We start from the raw sequence: 19,002 nt of genomic DNA on the forward strand, positions 1-19,002 counted from the left end.
TATCCAAATTGGAAGAGAAGAAGTCAAATTGCCACTGTATGCAGATGACAGGATATTATATACAGAAAGCCCTAAGGACTCAATCCCCAAACAATTCAAACTAATCAACTAACTCAGCAAAGTAGCAAGTACAAGATTAACAGTCAGAAATTGGTTGCATTTCCTATACCAACAATGAAATGCTAGAAAAAAGAATACAGAAATATAATACCCTTTAAAATTGTACCCCCCAAAATTAAATACCTGGGAATAAACCTGACCAAGGAGATGAAAGACTTATATGCTGAGAACTAGAAAACATTCATCAAGGAAATTAAAGAGGATTCAAAGAAATGGAAAGATATTCCATGCTCCTGGGTTGGAAGAATTAATATTGTAAAAATGGCCATACTATCCAAAGCAATCTACAGATTCAATACAATCCCTATCAAATTACCCAAGATATTTTTTATAGAACTAGAACAAACAATCCAAAAATTTACATGGAACCACAAAAGACCCAGAATTGCCAAAGCAATCCTGAGGAACCAAAACCAAGCAGGAGGCATAACTCTCCCAGACTTCAGGCAATATTACAAAGCTATAGTAATCAAGACACTGTGGTACTGGTACCAAAACAGACATACAGACCAATGGAACAGAATAAGGAACCCAGAAACAAACCTAGATTCATATGGTCAGTTAATCTTCAACAAAGGAGGCAAGAATATAAAATGGGGAAAAAGTCTTTTCAGCAAGTGGTGCTGGGCAAGATGGACAGCTACATGTAAATCAATAAAACTAGAACACATCCTCACAACATGCACAAAAGTAAACTCAAAACAGGGGTGACATTTTTGGGGTTTTTTTGTCCAGTTTTCTATAATAAGGATATGAAATTTTGTAATTACAAAATTTTTAAATTTAAGATTCATTTATTCAACTCCTATGGATCCTGCTCTAGTCAAATGAAGATGAAGTAGACAGGACTCTATCTTAAGCAAGTCAGTCTCATTAGAGACAGATAGGTAAATAAATAAGGCCCTCCCAAAACAATGAATTTCCCTTTGTTATAAAAAGGGTGTGCAAAGGGCAGAAACACGATATAATGCAAGGTGTGCAGCAGTTAAGATCAAGGGCTTTGGAGTCAGAGATTCTGGCTCTACTGTATGATTCTATGTACATTTTTAGCCACTCTCTCTCCACAGTGAATGTAGGAATGGTCATTCCTACTTCACAGAGTTAAGTGAATAATGTACATAGATCTTTAGTACAGTGTGTGGCCCATACTAATCATTCAAAAACTGTTATGTTTAACTACAGAGCAGTAGGGAAGCACACAGTAGGGTATGAGAACAAACATACCTACTGGTAAACATGATGGACAAAGGAGGCTAGGTCCTCAGTGTACTGAGGTCATCTACTTTGGATGTTCACCACATTAGAATTATAGGGTTACACTGAGATAGATGTGTATGTGTGTGTCTGCATGTGAGAGAGAGAGAGACAGGGCGGGGGGTGGGGGGTGGAGAGAGAGAGAGAAGCACAACTGCTTTATAGCAAAGAATCTATTTTGAAGCTCTAAAGCCAGTAATATCATAGGACACTCTCAGGAGGAATGAGTTGGCCAAGTTCTGCCAAGGAAGTTCTCACAAGAAGGCATTATGAAATGCCCTTATTCCTCAGAACTTAACTTTAAAATGTTCTCACTGGAGTCCAATGGAAGTTTTATGAGAGTAAAGGATAGAATTAGGTCTTGTATATTTTTAAAGGGTCATTCAAAAAAGCAGAGTCTAAATTTTTTACAGATGGCAGAATAAGGACTGATGCAGTTGGCCAAAACTGACCTTTTATGATTTTCAAAAGCAAATGTTTACTGAAAGAGAACTCTACTATACTACCAATGGAAAAAAAAAAATCCCAGTGCTTACATTGGAGAACTCAGTACACATTCACTGCCAAATACATTTATAAAAAATCAATAACAATATTTTCCATCATACCTGTTTTCAACCTCCTCTCAAATATTTTGCCTTGTAGCTGCTTTTTTTCGAACACAAGTTTCTGAGGAAAAACAACATTTTTGATGAGAATAGGCTCATGAAGTCACATGCATTTTAGGAACCTTACTGTTAGCTTCACAGTCTCTACTTTACCACAATGATGCACAGGCAAGGGTGAAGATGGTCGATTTTGCCAGGTCTTCTGGATAGTGAATTCAGAACTGATTTCAAGTTCTTCCAGAATGGAACTCTTTTTAAACTTCTCTCAAAACACAACTCCCTTTTTTTGATGAGGAAGAAGGATTTCAGAGAATTTTATGCTCTTTTGGATGTTAAATAAAACTCTTAAAAAACTAAATTTTGGTGAGTTGAGTGAGAAATTAGAAATATAAAAATCTATAAAAAGTGGATGGGAAAAATTAAAGATGGTTTGTCACAGTATATTTTGGGTTTGACAAATTTAAAAAGTTTAGTAGACAGCACATATACTAAAACTGGAACAGTACATAGATTAGCATAGCCCTTGTTCAAGGATGACAAGCAGATTAGAAAAGTACTGTGTATTCTAAGAAGTTTTTAAAAACATGTGTAATACAAATGGTTTTAAGAATTCTACCTGCACCCCACTTGAAAGAGTTTTGTTTTGATTTTTTTAGGGAATGAATATGATAAACATTCTGTAATGAATTCAGAAAAATGCCTAGAAATGCATGTAATGAAGATTGCTATGTGTGCCAAAAAAAAAGTTTGAGAGGAAAAATTGAAACTGTCAACTCAAATTATCAAATTATCAGTAGGGTTACTCATCCTCACAATAAACATAGTTTAGAATTTTCTTAACTTCTCTACTTATTAAGTACTTATTATTCAAGTACTCTTTTGATATGCATATTTTTAACATTTTTTTCTATTAGTTGATCATAAGAAAATCAGAAACACTCCAGTTTCATTTCTCAGAAGAAAATAAACGTGGTTATGTCTTCAGACACCATTTAAAAATACTTCATATATATAAAGTGACACTGGCACCTAATCTAAGTTTCCAAATGGTCATTTTCTGTTATAAATTGCATTGTCTATACCATTTTAAAAACAGTAAGAATAAATGGATAATTTGAATTGTAAAATAGTACCCTCAGTTTGGATAAAGTTTTGACAGTTTCTTATAAATTAAATATGTCCTTGTTCTCTGATCTAGCCATTCCATGCTTAGGTTTTTGACCAAAAAATAAAAGCATATATCCACAAAGCTTTACTCACAAGTAGCAAAAACTGGAAACTCAAATTCCATCAAGAGGAGAATGGACAAATCTTAGTACATTCACACAGTGGAATACTACTCAACAATTAAAAATATATTGATATGCACCACATAAATAAGTTTAACAGATGTTGTGCTAAGCAAAATAAGCTGAACATAGTGTACATAATTCCAAATATGAAGGACATAACTAGAAAAAAAACAAATCAACGGTTTTAAAAATCAGGAAAGTGGTTGCCTCTGAATAAAGGAGAGGATTAACTGGAAAAAGATGTGTAAGAGTACTTGCTGGGATGATGGAACTATCTGTTCCTCAAAGGGGTATAGGTTAACGGCTAGCTACATGCACTTGTCAAATGTCATCAAATTGTATACTTAAAATGTATTCATTTTACTACAGATTATTTCTATCTTGAGAAAGAATAGATGTATATATATATATATAAAAATATATATATCAGGTAAATAAATCAAAAGAAGTATAACTTCTATGTACCTTTCCATATCACTGTTTGTGAACTTAAGTGGTTCTAACAACAATACAAACAGATTTAATTCTGCAACTGTGCATCATTTTTATAACTGGTCTATTTTCCAGAAGGCAAGAGCTTGTCTTTTTTTTTATTTAAATTGTTTGTAATACAGCACATAAATTGCCATTAAACATAGCAATGCAATGAGAACCTCTAGAAGAAACAGGTGGGATCACTTCCCATTTTTTTCCTTATGACTTTGAGAATATATCTCCCCCAAATGACACCTTTCTCCTTCAAACATTTCAGTTGTATATTTTATAACTTTTACATATGTCATTTTTACATGACAGTCACAGCTCCCACCTGGAGTTTTGCAACACTGTCCGCATGTTACCTTTTTTTTAGAATATGCATGTTTTATTCTGAATAATTTTGCATAATAAAAATGAAAGTACAAAATAATTAACACAAAATATTTTAACAAGCTAAAATAAATCATGAAAGAAAAAAGCAGAAATGCAATCCATTACAGAGACTCTGAAAGTCATATAAAAGTTTGAAAACATCCTTCCAGTTTCTCTAATGGAAAGAGTTGAATGTCAAATTGAAATCATGATTCAAGGGGCTAAAATAATCTACTGCATACTATCTAGAACCAAATATTGATGTTCAGAGTATACAGATTCAACAAGTTAAAAAAATTATGTAAAAGGTTTAATAGCCACAGAAATTATAACTATCAAGCTGAGAAAAACTTAAAGAATCCTGAGATCGCTATTAGACATTTTGAAAAAGAGTAATCTTTTTTATTGATTTGCACAGTCATTCATTCACTTGTTTGTTCATTCAATCAATAAGTATTTATTGGGCAACTACTATGTATTCAAATGTTCTAAGAGCTTGGAATATGTAGAAAACAAATAGATAAAAATTTTCTTTTCATTTGAGATAGAATGTTTGATGTTATACTAAGAGGGAAAAGACAGGGAAAAGAGCTAAAAATTAAGTGAAGAATATTGAAATTTTTAATAAGGTAACCAGGAAAAGCCTAGTGGTAAAGGTGGGTTTTGAGTAACTACCTAAAAGAAATGAGAGAGTGAGATATGTCAATACCTGGGAAAGAGCAGCCTGGCCAGCAGGAAAAGCAATGCCAAGGACCTGAGATGGGATAATACCTGTTTAAGAAGCTGAAAAGCAGCCCTGATGGTTTTAGCAGAGAAGAAGGAAAGGAAGAAGGTAATATCAAAGAAACACTGTGCTAGATCACACATGGCTTTTCAGGCTGTTGTAGAGAGTGGTTTTTATAGTGCTTAGGATGGGGGCTACTGAAGGTTGAAAGCAGAGGGGCAACATGATCTCATTTCCATTTTAACTAGATCCTCTGTCTTCTCTTTTGAGAAAAGAATGGGGAGGGTCAGTGTGAAAACAGAAAATCATTAAGAGGCTACTGCCATAATTCAGATAGAATGAAGGATGACAATAACTTGGAACAGGGTGGAAGCAGCAGAAAGTGGAGAGAAATAGTCAAGTTTTATACATATTTTAGGGTAGAGTTAAGATCTGTTGGCAGATCAAATATGGGATGTTAAAAAAGGAGTGAATGAAAAGTTTTAGAAATAAGTAAATAAAAGAATATTGATTTCCCTTAATTTGGGTTAAGTCCATGGCATATTGATGGAATTGTACCCACTTGACAAGAGAGGATTACAGAAGGAAAAAAACTGCTGCTAAAAATAAAACAAATAAACACCCTTTCCCTGTGTAGTAGATGATCTCTGAAATATTTTCACAGAAGTGTTATTCCTCTATTTTGAATCTTTGCTTTTTTTGTTGTTTTTTTGTTTGTTTTTTAGGGTTGCACCTGCAGCATATGGAGGTTCCCAGGCTAAGGGTTGAATCAGAGCTACAGCTGCCAGCCTACGCCACAGCCACACCAAGGGATCCAAGCCATGTCTGCGACCTGCACCACAGCTCACAGCTCATGGCAACACCAGATCCCCCACCCACTGAGTGAGGCAAGGGATTGAACTGCATCATCATAGATACTAGTTGGATTCATTTCCTCTGCGTCACAAGGGAACTCCTATCTTGAATCTTTGAATCAAATTAAATGTAAATCCCGTGTTTTCTTATTGATCTCTGCTAATAAATGATTTTAAAAGTAAAGAAGAATGATACAACTTTATATACAAGTATGAAGTTATAGAAAAGATAGTGCTTAATAGAGAGGTGGAAGTTTTAAAAAGTTTACTTCAGAACCGGGTCTAAGTATAGGTGATAATCTGAAGCATAAAACAGTAATCTTTATGCAATCAACTTGTTACATATATCATTTGTAGAGTTCATTATTTAATAAAGTTAATATGGGAGTCAATTGTTAGGTCTGAGTCAGACAGAACCAGGTTGAAATCTAAAGTCTATGTCTATAAAATGTAGATATTGGGCAAGTTATTTAACTTCTCTAGATCAGTTTCTTCACATCAAAATTAGATACACAAATACCCACTAAGTTTTCTGTTTTAATAATTTGAATGCTGTGTAGAACTGGGAATTATATCTAGTCACTTATGATGGAGCATGATAATGTGAGAAAAAAATGTATACATGCATGTGTGACTGGGTACCTTGGTGTAGAACAGAAAATTGACAGAACACTGTAAACCAGCTATAATGGAAAAAATAAAAATCATTATTAAAAAATAATTAAAAATAATAAAATAATAATTTGAAATATATGACCTCTATTAGGTACCTAATAATAGTAGTTGTGATTATTATTTCCCATTGAATCAAATTTTCTAATTTAATTTGATAATATTTGAATTATTTTAACCTAAGAATCCAGTGTCTTACTTTAAGGAAAAATAAATATTTATTGTTGAATGAAAGTTATTCTGAGTATTTATTTACATGAGTGATATTCAGAAGATTTTGAATCTAGTTTCAAGAAGGTTTCTTCTTTAGCACAGAAATGCTTACTACCAGTGGTGAAAGTTAATCTGTGTCAGTAGGGTCGCTAAATATCATCTGAGTCGTCTTTTTACCTTCTCTACAATAAATGTTTCTGATGAAGCTAAAGAAAAAACATGGCACACTCTGGCCAATAAAATGTAAGGAAATCTCCTGGGTAAGGCTTCCAGAATGGTTTTTGTTTAGTAGAAAGAGAAATCTCAGAAGATACATTTATTTCACTCTCTTGTTTCCTCTTTCTCCCCTCCCCCCCTTTCCCCTTCTCTCTCCCCTTCTTTCTTTCTTTCCTCTTTACACCATTGTCTTTCCCCTTCATCTCTACCTGAAATGTGGATAAAATGCCTTGAAGTCTAGTAGCCACTTGGGGATTATTAAGTAATAACTATGACCAAAAAATTTAACACTCTAAGCATGGCAGACCACAGAGATGAAAATAATATGTATCTCTGAAACGATCGTTGAGATGCTGCACTAATTACGAACTATCAACTTCTAGACACCCGAGTTGTGAGAAAAAAATTAAAACATATTTAAGCCACAGTGGTCAAGTTTGCTTTTATTTGTAGCCAAATACAGTTCTAATTTTTCACTTTTCCTTATATTTGGCAAGCAGTATAGAGCTATTTTGTTCATTTATATTTTATTTGACTTCTTTTTTCAAGTAAGGTATACTATTATTACTATTCCATTCTCCTTATTTAAATCATGTAAGCTATTTTGAGGGGAAAAAAAATTTCTGAAAACATACCCATGAATTTCCCCAAGAATTTTTTAGTAAACTTATGTGAGATATACACATGCAACTACTGCTTCTAAATGGAGAAGAATTTTTAAACCAAATTAACATCACAACATAGGAGTTTTAAAATTGTGCAATTTTTTTAAAGCTAATAACTGCTCTCAGAGAATTAATAAACATTAGCTAATGGCTGAAAATTTTTCTCCACCACCTTGCTTTATTTGTGTTTATCACTGGAGAAAAATGCAAAGTAAATTTTTAACCTAGAGTTGTTGTTTCTTCCTCTAAAGGAATAAATATGATATTAATAAACCCACCAGCATTAAGTTATATGGAAATGGTTTCCTAAGCAAACCAAGCTTATGTTCCAAACAGCCACTTAACGGGCCTTTTCTTTACTTTCTGTCCTTCCTTCTCTTTTCTTTTTGGCTTGCTACAGGACAACTGCAAAAAGAAATTTAAAAAGAAGAGGATAACGACCTTAATTTGCCCACATCACATAGGTTAACAACCTGTAAGCCCCATTTGCAGTAGTTTTACTTAAAGATAAAACACTACATAGGAAACACATTTTACAGTGATAATACGAGTGACGAAAGAGTAATATAGGTTGACTAAATAAAGAACCACTTTTCTTAAAGAGAACACTTATAGGCAAAAATCTTTATATACTAAGTTATTTACACATTCCTATTTATAGATGGTCCACAATGGTTAAAAATAATTTATATGACAAGGGACTTCTAGAAAATAATATTTCTGATAAAAGCATCCAAAAGCATCCAAAAGCAATTATAATAATCAAAGTATTCGTTTATTTGTTCTCTACATTTTCTATCATCCTCTCAGGCTGAACATTCAACTGTCAAGACCATTAAACTTATTGTAAAACTCAAAGGCATATATCATATACTAGAATTTTATTAAGTACACAGCAAATGTATTGCTTTTCACACACATACACAGAGTACTATTCAGCAGGTTTCTAAGCAGACAAAATGAATGGGAATGTGTGTGTGAGAGAGACATCAAATGAATATCTGATATAAGTAAAATGCAAAGAAAACTTCATCCAAAAAATTTAAAAGAGCACTTCAATCTCCTTTTATGAAGCCAAGCATTACCCTGATACCAAAGCCAAACAAAGACACAAGAAAAGAAAGCTACAGGCAAATATCCCTAATGAAAATAAACACAAAAATCCATCAACAACAAAACACTAGAAAACAAAATCCAAGTATATTAAAAGGATTATATACCACGACAAGTAGGATTTATCCCTGGAATGCAAAGATGGTTCAACTTATAAAAATCAATTAATGTGATACACCACATAAACAGAATAAAGGATAAATATCCATGACATTTTAAATTCAGAAAAAGCATTTGAGAAAATTCAATTATGTTTCATTATAAAAATTCTCAACAAATGAGGTGTAGAAGGAAGCTACCTTTACGTAATAAAGGCCATTAGGATGAACCAATGGCTAACATGAATCTCAATGGTAAAAATTTGGTAGCTTTTCCTCTAGAATCAGGAACATGGCAAGGATATCTACTCTTACCATTTCTCTCAAACATAATATTGGAAGTCCTAGTCAGAGCAATTAGTCAATAAGAAACAAAAGTTATCCTAATCATAAGGAAGAAGCAAAATTTTCCGTTTTCAGATGACATGATCTTATATATAGAAAACCCTAAAGATTCCATCTAAAAAAAATTATTAGAACTAATAAATATATTCAATAAAATTACAGGATATAAAATCAACATACAAAAATCATTTGCATTTCTATACACTAATAACAAACTATCTGAAAAGGAAATTTGGAAAACAATTCCATTTAAAAGAACACCAAAAAGAAAAAATACTTATGAATAAACTTAAACCAAATAGATAAAAGATTTATGCACTGAAAACTATAAAATACTGAGGAAAGAAATTAAAGCAGAGACAAATGGAAAGACATCTCATGTTCATGGATTGGAAGACTTAATATTGTTAAAATTCCCCTGCTATCCAAAGAGATACACAGATTCAATGCAATCCTTATCAATGATCCCAAAGGCATTTTTTGCAGAAATAGAAAAATTTTTTTAAATTCATATGGAACCACAAAGACCATAAAGAGACAAATCAATCATGAGAGAGAAGAATAAAGCTGGAGGCATCACACTTCCTGTTTGAAAATATAAAACTACAGTAATCCTAAAAAGTATGGTACTGCTGAAGACAGTCACATAGACTAATAAAACAGAATTGAGAGTTCAGAAATAAATCCACACATACGGTCATCTGATCTTTGACAAGAGTGGCAATACACAATACAAAGGATAGTCTCTTTTCAACAATTAATGATGCTGGGAAAACTGAATGACAGACGCAAAAGAATAAAACTGGACTTTTATATTACACCATACATAAAAATCAACTCAAAACCAATTAAAGACTTAAATATAGGACTCAAAACTATAAAATGCCTAGAACAAAACATACAGGAACAGTTTCATTACCCTGGCATTAACAATGATTTCTTGGATGTGACACCAAAAACACAGGCAACAAAAATAATTTTTAAAAAAAGTAGGACTATATTGAACTTAAAAAAGCTTCTACGTAGCAAAGAAAACAGTCAACAGAGTGAAAAGATATATAGTGGGAGGAAATACTTGCAAATAATTATATATTGCTTTTTAGCAGGTGCAGCATACGGAAGTTCCCTGGCTAGAGGTCATATCAGAGCTACAACTGCCAGACACAGACACAGCAATGAGAAATCCAAGCCACATTTGTGACCTACATCACAGCTCACAGCAACACTGTGAGGCCAAGGATTGAATGTGCATCCTCATGGATACTAGTTGGGTTCATAACCTGCTGAGCCATAATGAGAACTCCCATGAAATATGTATGTTGTAAAGAGATAGACTCCAAAATATGTAAGTAACTCATTCAACTCAATAGTAAAACAAATAATCCGATTAAGAATAAGCTAAAGACTCAAATAGACATTTCTTCAAAGAAAATATACAAATGGCCAATAGGTATATTAAAAGCTGCTTATCATCACTAATAGTCAAGGAAATGCACATTAAAACCTCATGATACATCCCCTCATACCTGTCAGGAAGGCTATTATCAGAAAAGCAAAAGACAAGTGTTGGTAAGGAAGTGGAAAGATTGGAACTCTTGCACGATGTTGGTGAGTGTGCAAAATGGTTCAACTGCTATGGAAAACAGTATGGACCTTTACTCAAAAAATTAAAAATATAACTGCTGTACATGAAAAAATGCTCAACATCACTAATTATTAGAGAAATGCAAATCAAAACTATAAAGAAATACCACCTCACACCAGTCAGAATGGCTATCATTAATAAGTCTACAAATAAATCCTGGAGAGGGTATGGAGAAAAGGGAAACTTCCTACACTGTTTGTGGGAATGTAAATTGGTACAACTACTATGGAAAACAGTATGGAGGCCTCTCATAAAATTAATATAGAACTACCACATGACCCAGCAACCCCACTCCTGGGCGTATATCCAGACAAAACATTCATTCAAAAAAATACGTGCACCCCTATGTTTATTGCAGCACTATTCACAATAGCCAAGACTTGGAAACAATCTAAATGCCCATCAACAGATGAATGGCTTAAGGAGATGTGTAATACTACTCAGCCACAAAAAACAAAATGATGCCATTTTCAGCAAAACGGATGGAACTAGACATTCTCATACTAAATGAAGTAAGTCAGAAAGACAAATACCATATGATATGACTTATATGTGGAATCTAAAATATGGCACAAATGAACCTATCTACAGAACAGAAATAAACTTATGGACATAGAGAACAGACTTGTGGTTGCCAAGGGGGAGGAGGAAGCAGTGGGATGGACTAGGATTTTGGGTTGCAAACTATAAATAAACTGTTGCATTTGGAGTGGATAAAAACAAGATCCTTCTCTATAGCACAGGGAACTATATCCAATAATTGTGATGGAACATGATGAAAGAAATGAGAAAATGAATGTATATATATGTTTAACTGGGTCAATTTGCTGTACAGCAGAAATTGACAGAACATTCTAAATCAACTATAATAAAAAATTTTTTTAAAAAATAAGAACTTCCATATGATTGAGCAACCACTGTGGGTATTTATCAAAAGAATTGCAATCAGGATCTTGAAGAGATAGTAGCATTCCTGTGTTCACTACAGCACTATTCACAATAGCCAAGATGATAAAATAACATAAATGTCCATTGACAAATAAATGGATGAAGAATCTGTGGTATACACATACAATGGAATACTAGACAACCTTTTAAAAAAAGGAAATTCTTCAATATACATCATGGATAAAAACAAACTTGGGGACACTATGCAGAGTGAAACAAGCCAATTACAGAGAGACATATAGTATATAATTTCACTTATATATCTAAAACAGTAAAATTCATAGAATCAAAGAGTGAAGTGGTAGTTGCCAGGGAAGAGGTGGAAGAAAAAATAGGAAGTTACTAATCAATGTGGATAAAGTGTCAGTCAAGCAAGATGAATAAGCTCTAGAAATCTGTTCTACAATGTAGTCCCTCCACTCAATAAGGACACCTAAAAAATTGTTAACAGAGTAAGTCTTATGCCAAAAGTTCTTTTTATAACAAACTTTTTAAATAAGATGCTCATAACACTATTCAAATGTTAAGATACATGGTGATTTCACATATATTCTTTGGAAATGTACAACAATCAAAAAGAATTTTTATGAAAAAGAGTAATTTCAGAACTAGGGGTTGAGGCAAGTATCACTACTTAACAACTGGTAAGACCGTAGTAATTCTTCCCACTGTGAATTCCTGTTAGAATTTGAGACAAAATAAAATAACACAATCCTAATAATTTAAATTTTGGAAAGCATAGAAAGGCAATCTATAGAGTTCTATAACCAATGTCAACTATTGTCACAAAAAGTACAAAAGGTCATGAAAAAGGATGAAAAATCTTTACATACTGCCTATTCAATGTATTTGTTAGAAATTACATTCTAAAGTTAGTAACAGAAATCCAGGGTTCTCTCTCTCCTAGATAAAAATCTAGAAGTAACAGACAAAGCTGGTAGAGCTTTTCAATCATCTTGAGTCTAGGTCCTTCAGTCTTTCTCCTCTACCATCTTTGAGGTTGCCTCAGGATCCAAGAAGATGGCTGGAGCTATAGTCATCACATCCATAACCCACTAAACAGAAGAAAGGCAGGAGGCTAGGGACACAAGATTTGTACCTAGAAATCCCGCCTAACAGCTCCTACTAACATTTAATTGTTCATCCCTATCAATGAGGACAGCTGGGTGACATTGTTTTTCAACTGTCTGAGATTAGAAAGGAAGAAAGAGTGGATGGATATCAAATAGTCTTTTATATGACACCAGTGTTGAAGATAAAGATTAATTATATCCTCTTGATGAACAGAATATAAAAAAACTAATTGTTTTGCTCGTATATGGTAATATCGTACAAAAACAACTGAGTTTTTAGCACAGATCAGGCAATATTCTAATTAATTATTTGTATGATTTAATTATTTACATTAGTTTATATATTCTGTATAATAATCCTATAAAATAGCTCTATTTTATCCACATTTACAGTCAAGAAACTAAAGCACAGAGTTTAAGAAACTTGCTCAAATTAATAGAGCTGGTAAGTATCAGGGCCAGAATTTAAACTCAAGTAGTCTGCTTCATTCTTTGAAATTAAAAAACTATAGGAGAAATAGTATTTTTAAACAAAGGCAAAAAAAAATGAAAAGGGACTAAGAAAGGTAAATCTGTCCTGAAAATTACAGTAGTTCATTAATGTTAGTCATATTTTTTTTGAGCATTAAGAATCTGTTATTTTCTTCTTTGAACTTTTCTGAATTCTCCAAAATCCCCTTAATGGATGTGCATTGCTTTTGTAATAAGAAAGAAAAAATATATCATCAAATTACAATATTGACAGTGCCAAAGGGGGAAAAAGGTAATTACTAAGTATGACAGTATGTAAAACAAAAGTTAAGGGAACACAGCATTTTACTCTTCATAAATACTGACAACACCCAACCACTGATGCATGTAGAGGTATGTCAACTAATGCACTTCAATGTAATTCTCTCAAAAGGCAAACACTGTTGATCAACAAGCTTTCTGTAAATAGCCATCAACTTAAATGTGCTATGTTTAAACAATGCACATTAAATTCGTCTCAACCAGGCACAAATTCTGATAACAATGCTTATTGGAAACACCACATGGTGGTTCAACAATCCTTAAAAGATATTTTAATCAAATTGGCAAAGAATGATTGAAAAAAAGTCAAAAGGTATGTGTGGAGGAGAAGTCTTCTATGGTCAAAATGACTATCTTAACGCTAACTTTGTACCACTCTCAATGTGATAATGTGATGAAGATAAAATCTTTAAGCTAATGGAAAAGAAAAGAAAAAAGATCTGGTAACTACTAACAGGGCAGCTGACTGAGCATTGTACAAGAATATACTTTGTTTTATAGGTTTTTTCTTCAGAACCATTGCAATATAATCTGTGACAATTGAACATTATTGAACCTAAATTTGGGGTTTGGGTCTTTTACATCAAGAGCAAAACAAGAGCAATAAAACAAGTCATTAAAAAAACCTTTCCAAGAATTGATTCTATTGCAAGACATTCAATTATAGGACTCTTAAGAGCTGAGAATATTTAAAAAAAAAAAAACTGCTGTGTGGAATACTATGTCTAGATACTTATAATGCAGCATGACAATGCAGCATGACAATGAGAGAAAAAATTATGTATACATGTATGTGTAACTGGGTCCCCATGCTGTACAGTGGGGGAAAAAATAAATAAATAAAAAACAATTCTACCTCACCCCCAAATTACAGACCTTCTAAAAAGAGAATTACCAATTGGGGAAATGAATAAAAAATGTTTAAACACTAGTGGAGTATTCAAAACATGAGTTACTGGGTTCTGTTAGATTGGATAGATGGAATTAGATGGAGAATTAGACTTGATTCAGAAAATGAGAAGTCAACTAGGTCATGAAAAGACCAATATTCTTTTCCAAAGAAGTATAGTAAAGGGACAAAGGGAGTTAACATTGGGTAAATCTCAAAAAGTTGAGAGTTCAGGCTCAGAAATAGGTTTGAGAAATAAAACAAAAGTTCAGATGCTCAACTGAATCTTCTATAGACCACTTGAGATTACAAAACTGAGCATGAGCATCTGCCAAAAATACTAGCTTTCTTTGGAGATTTCTGGTTTTTCCACCTCTCATCCAGGTAGAACTATCAAATCTGAACTTGTCTGATAGTTTCTCTGGGCTGCCTTCATCAGAAACCAGAAATCAAAAATATTCATTTCAATATTTTCAGCTGTAAGAGACACTTGTACAATGCTTTGTTTTCTTGAAAGGTTTTGAAGAGAATTCTCAGTTTATTGTATTTCACTCATGCTTATGAAGAAAGAGAAAATAATATTCCTTTTTTACTTCATCACATATTTCAATGAAAGTCAAGGATCCATACTTTCTAGGAAAATACTCAATTGACATCTAAAATTAATTCCATAGGATATTCTAAGCTAATTATGATATGTGGTTTCTATGCTCTTTTTTCTTTAAAAGGAGATATAAAGGGAACAAAATTTTTTTCTTCACTTTATTATAAATAAATCCACATATATGTAACAAAGCTTCACTTTAGAGACTTCTGTAGAGTAATTTTTACATATTGTTAGTAGACTGGTAGGGCAAAAAATATTGTGTAGGAGGTCCAAGGAGTTACCTCTCTCAGTAGCAGAAGAACTGAGCTAAGCCTGTGAATTTAAGCATCATTTATAAAAATCAACCTGTGTCACTGTAAATCAACTATAATGGAAAAATCAAAATCATAAAATTTAAAATAAATAAATAAAAATCAATCTGTGTTTTCTAATTTTCATGTATTGATCCATTTTCCTAAATTTTTTGAAGACAGTGATCTTATTTATCATGCATATATTCTTTAAAAGGAAAACATCACAGTTCCCTTTTAAAGTTCATCATCTTGCCTTTTGTTCACGAAGATGTGAGGTGGATGGCAGCAGAGATTGCTCCTTGTCCCTCAAACTATTTTCCCTTTCTTCCATAATGATTGAGGTCTTAGCGATACAATTGGCTCCCCAGTAAGATTATATTTCCCAGGATCTCTTGTAATGAAGTGGGGCAGGTTACTAAGTTTTGGCCAATGGTATATAGGCAGACATTTGCTTTGGCAGCCTCTCTAAACTTTCCCTACAGTATAGCTACTGAGCACACTTTACTGCTGATTTTGTTTTTAATTCTTCCCTTAAACCTGGGCTCTAGAATTAGATAGGGCCATCTTTGACTCTGAGGATAATGGTTATTCTCTAGGAATAGAGATGAACTAGAAGTAGGCTGGATCTCTGAGGATTTGTGAATCAGATGCACCTGGTAAAACTGGCTATGAAAACATTTCATAATACTCTCCACGCTGTTTTGGATATTGCTAAGCATTCTCCTCTTTCAGAGCTATTGTACATGTTTCTCTATGCCTGGATCTCCTTCCCCTAACATACCTTTATGACTTGGTCCTTTATTCATATGTTCTTACTCAAATGTTCCTCCTGAGGGCAGCTTCCTGGCCACCCATAATATATCACAAACCTACTCCAATTTCTTCTCTTTCCCTGCTTTCTTTTTCAGGATTTACTATTTAACATTCCATATGTTTTCCTATTTATCTTATTAACTCTTTATCTCTCCTACTAAAATATATGATTCAATGAAGGGGAAATAATGTATCTGTTTGGTGTATTTATATCATCAACACCTAAATCAGTGACTTGTGGATTCCATTACATGTATGTGGAAAGGCTGAAATCAAAGTCAGAAGTTTAGAGATATCAGGAGTTCCCTGGTGGCCTAGCAGTTAAAGATTCAGTGTTGTCACTGCTGTGGCTCAGAGTTTGATTGCTATCCCTGGGAACTTCCATATGCTGCAGGCACAGCTGTAGAAGAAGAGGGAGAGGAGGAGAAGTTCAGAGATATCAAAATGCAAAATGGAGGAGTGGTCATGATGGTGTGAAATTAATTACATAAGATTTTCTGATTCATAAGACTAATGCTTTTTAAATCACTTAATCTGTGCCAGATATCACCATGTTATCTTCACATGTAACATCTCATATAATCCCAATGAGAATCTACATTAGAAGGTATTAATTAGTATCCATCTTTACAGAGGAGGTACCTGAGGTATAAAAGAACATTATGAGGAAGTTATTGAAGTAAGTAAGGCAAGGATTTTCAGAGCAAACAATGACGGGATCGGGTTGCCTCTCCCTCATGAAAAGGGATGACATGGGTGAGGTAAGGAGAGAGACACCTTCACTAGTGTCTGAATAATATAATGTAAATTATAAGGTGATTGACTTGGAAGAGGCCTCTTCCTCCCTGTGTACTCCAACTAAATAGGCAACCTGACCAAAGAACACTTGTACAAAGTTTGCATGATGATCCTAAGAAAACAGCAGTCACTAATAAAATATATAAGGATATTATCTTAGTTAAATGTGTCCAGACCAGTCTTGAAAATCACAAATTGCAGCTGTGCCCTCCACATCTGCACTGTTTAGCCATCTGTTAAATAAGCATCTTCTAAGTGAAAATATATAAAAGTCAGAAAACAATTTTCAAACTACTTTTGTATCTTCAATTACAATAGAACTACATAATTTCTATTTATCCAAAATCTGTAAGCAGTATATTATAAAACAGACATTTGTTGCATTCTTTACAGGAGTTTTTACAGGTACATATGAGTAGATATATACATATAAAAGGAACAAAATGTTGATAGCCCTCTCCAATCAAGTAAATAAAGTAATACCTGAAACATTCATATTATTATTAACATTACTACAAAATCTTTCCAAGTTTCTTTGGATAAGAGCAGATTGAGGTAGAGTGAAGTGTCTGATTCCTAATCTACTAGTGATATAATCACAGGTAAATCATTCAGTTTCTATAATCTCTGGTCAGTAGTTTCCTTACCAAAAACATGAGAAAAACAATATTTACTTTGCAACGATTGCTACTAGGAATAGAAATAACAACATATGTGAAATATCTATATGTGCCTAACTCAGAGTGGGTGTTCAACATATATCAATCATCATTATCATAGTTTTGAAAAGTTAGCCCACGAAACTTTATCTTATCCCTTTCCTAGGAAGTCAATTATGCTTTTCTACCCCCCAAATCCTTAGGAAAATAGCAAGAAAACAATGTGTATTAGATTCTCCTAGTTAAGACAACAGTTAAGTTCTTAGAACTTATTCTTGATAAGGTTGTATTTAATATATCATGTAAATCTAGCCTCCAAAAATATTATTTCTTGGAGTTCCCGACGTGGTTCAGTGGAAATGAATCTGACTAGCATCTGTGAGGATACAGGTTCAATCCTTGGCCTCCCTCAGTGGGCTAAGGATCCTGCATTGCCATGAGCTGTGGTGTAGGTCACAGACACGGCTCGGATCTGGCGTTGTGTCTGTAGCTAGGCCAGAGACAACAGCTCCAATTCTACCCCTAGCCTGGGAACCTCCATATGCCATAGGTATGGCCCTAAAAAGACAAAAAACAAAAATATATATTAGCTCTTTTTCTTTTGATCACAAACTATAATCAAATTGTAATTTATATCAAAAGTTCTTTAGAAAAAAAAGCTGATGGGAAAGTGTATGGAATTTGGAATTTTTGAAAGAACCTGAGCACAGAATATGTGATGCTCTCTTGCATAAACATATCGACTCCCTCTCATACTGAATAATGTTCCAGATGTTTTTGGGCAACACTCCTCCAGTGCAGCTTGTCTCTATAGCAGTGTATCTGAGATGTTCTGACACTTCAGTCATTCTAAGAGATGTGTTAAATAAAATTTCATACAAGATGTTCATTTGGACTATCAACAGTTAGCTGATTAAAATGAAATGGTTCCTGGGAATTAGAGAAATAGCCACTTGAGTATGTGTTCATGGTATGTAAAAGAACAGTACCAGATATTAGTAAGAAACTTGTTTTCAAAGTGCCATTTTTTATAAAGTGCCACAGAGCAAAGAAATAAACTCCAAGGAAATTTATTCAATTGCATTTGTAATTTGGTCCTTTGATAATGTAATCACACTAGGCTTTGCCCCAAATTATTCTTTAACTAATGAGTTCAAGGACAAATGGCCCAATATTTAGTTCCAAGGAACTAAAATACTGAATTCAAGATGAAAATATTTCATCTAAATAGAAAGGCTATACTAATGAACATCACAGCATCAGTGAAATATTGATGGGAGGAGAGTTTCTAACTGCTAATTCCTCCACTTATACACAAAATTCTTTCCTCTTCTCTCCAAATATAAGGATTCAGTCCATCTTTTATATACTGTCAACTTTGTTGCATCTAGTGGGACATCCTATCAACATTTCAATTGGTTCAAGTCTCCACCAACTCTTTAAAAACACTTTCCTCAAACTT

The 19,002-nt window shown here is 33.4% G+C and overlaps 1 pseudogene; it reads left to right on the top strand.

Moving 5' to 3' along the window:
- The first annotated feature begins 2,449 nt into the window (after window positions 1-2,449).
- LOC125123773 (uncharacterized) lies at window positions 2,450-2,550 on the top strand (annotated as a pseudogene).
- The last annotated feature ends 16,452 nt before the right edge of the window (window positions 2,551-19,002 follow it).

This window comes from Phacochoerus africanus, chromosome 3 (assembly GCF_016906955.1).
Source record: "Phacochoerus africanus isolate WHEZ1 chromosome 3, ROS_Pafr_v1, whole genome shotgun sequence".
Lineage (NCBI taxonomy): Eukaryota > Metazoa > Chordata > Mammalia > Artiodactyla > Suidae > Phacochoerus > Phacochoerus africanus.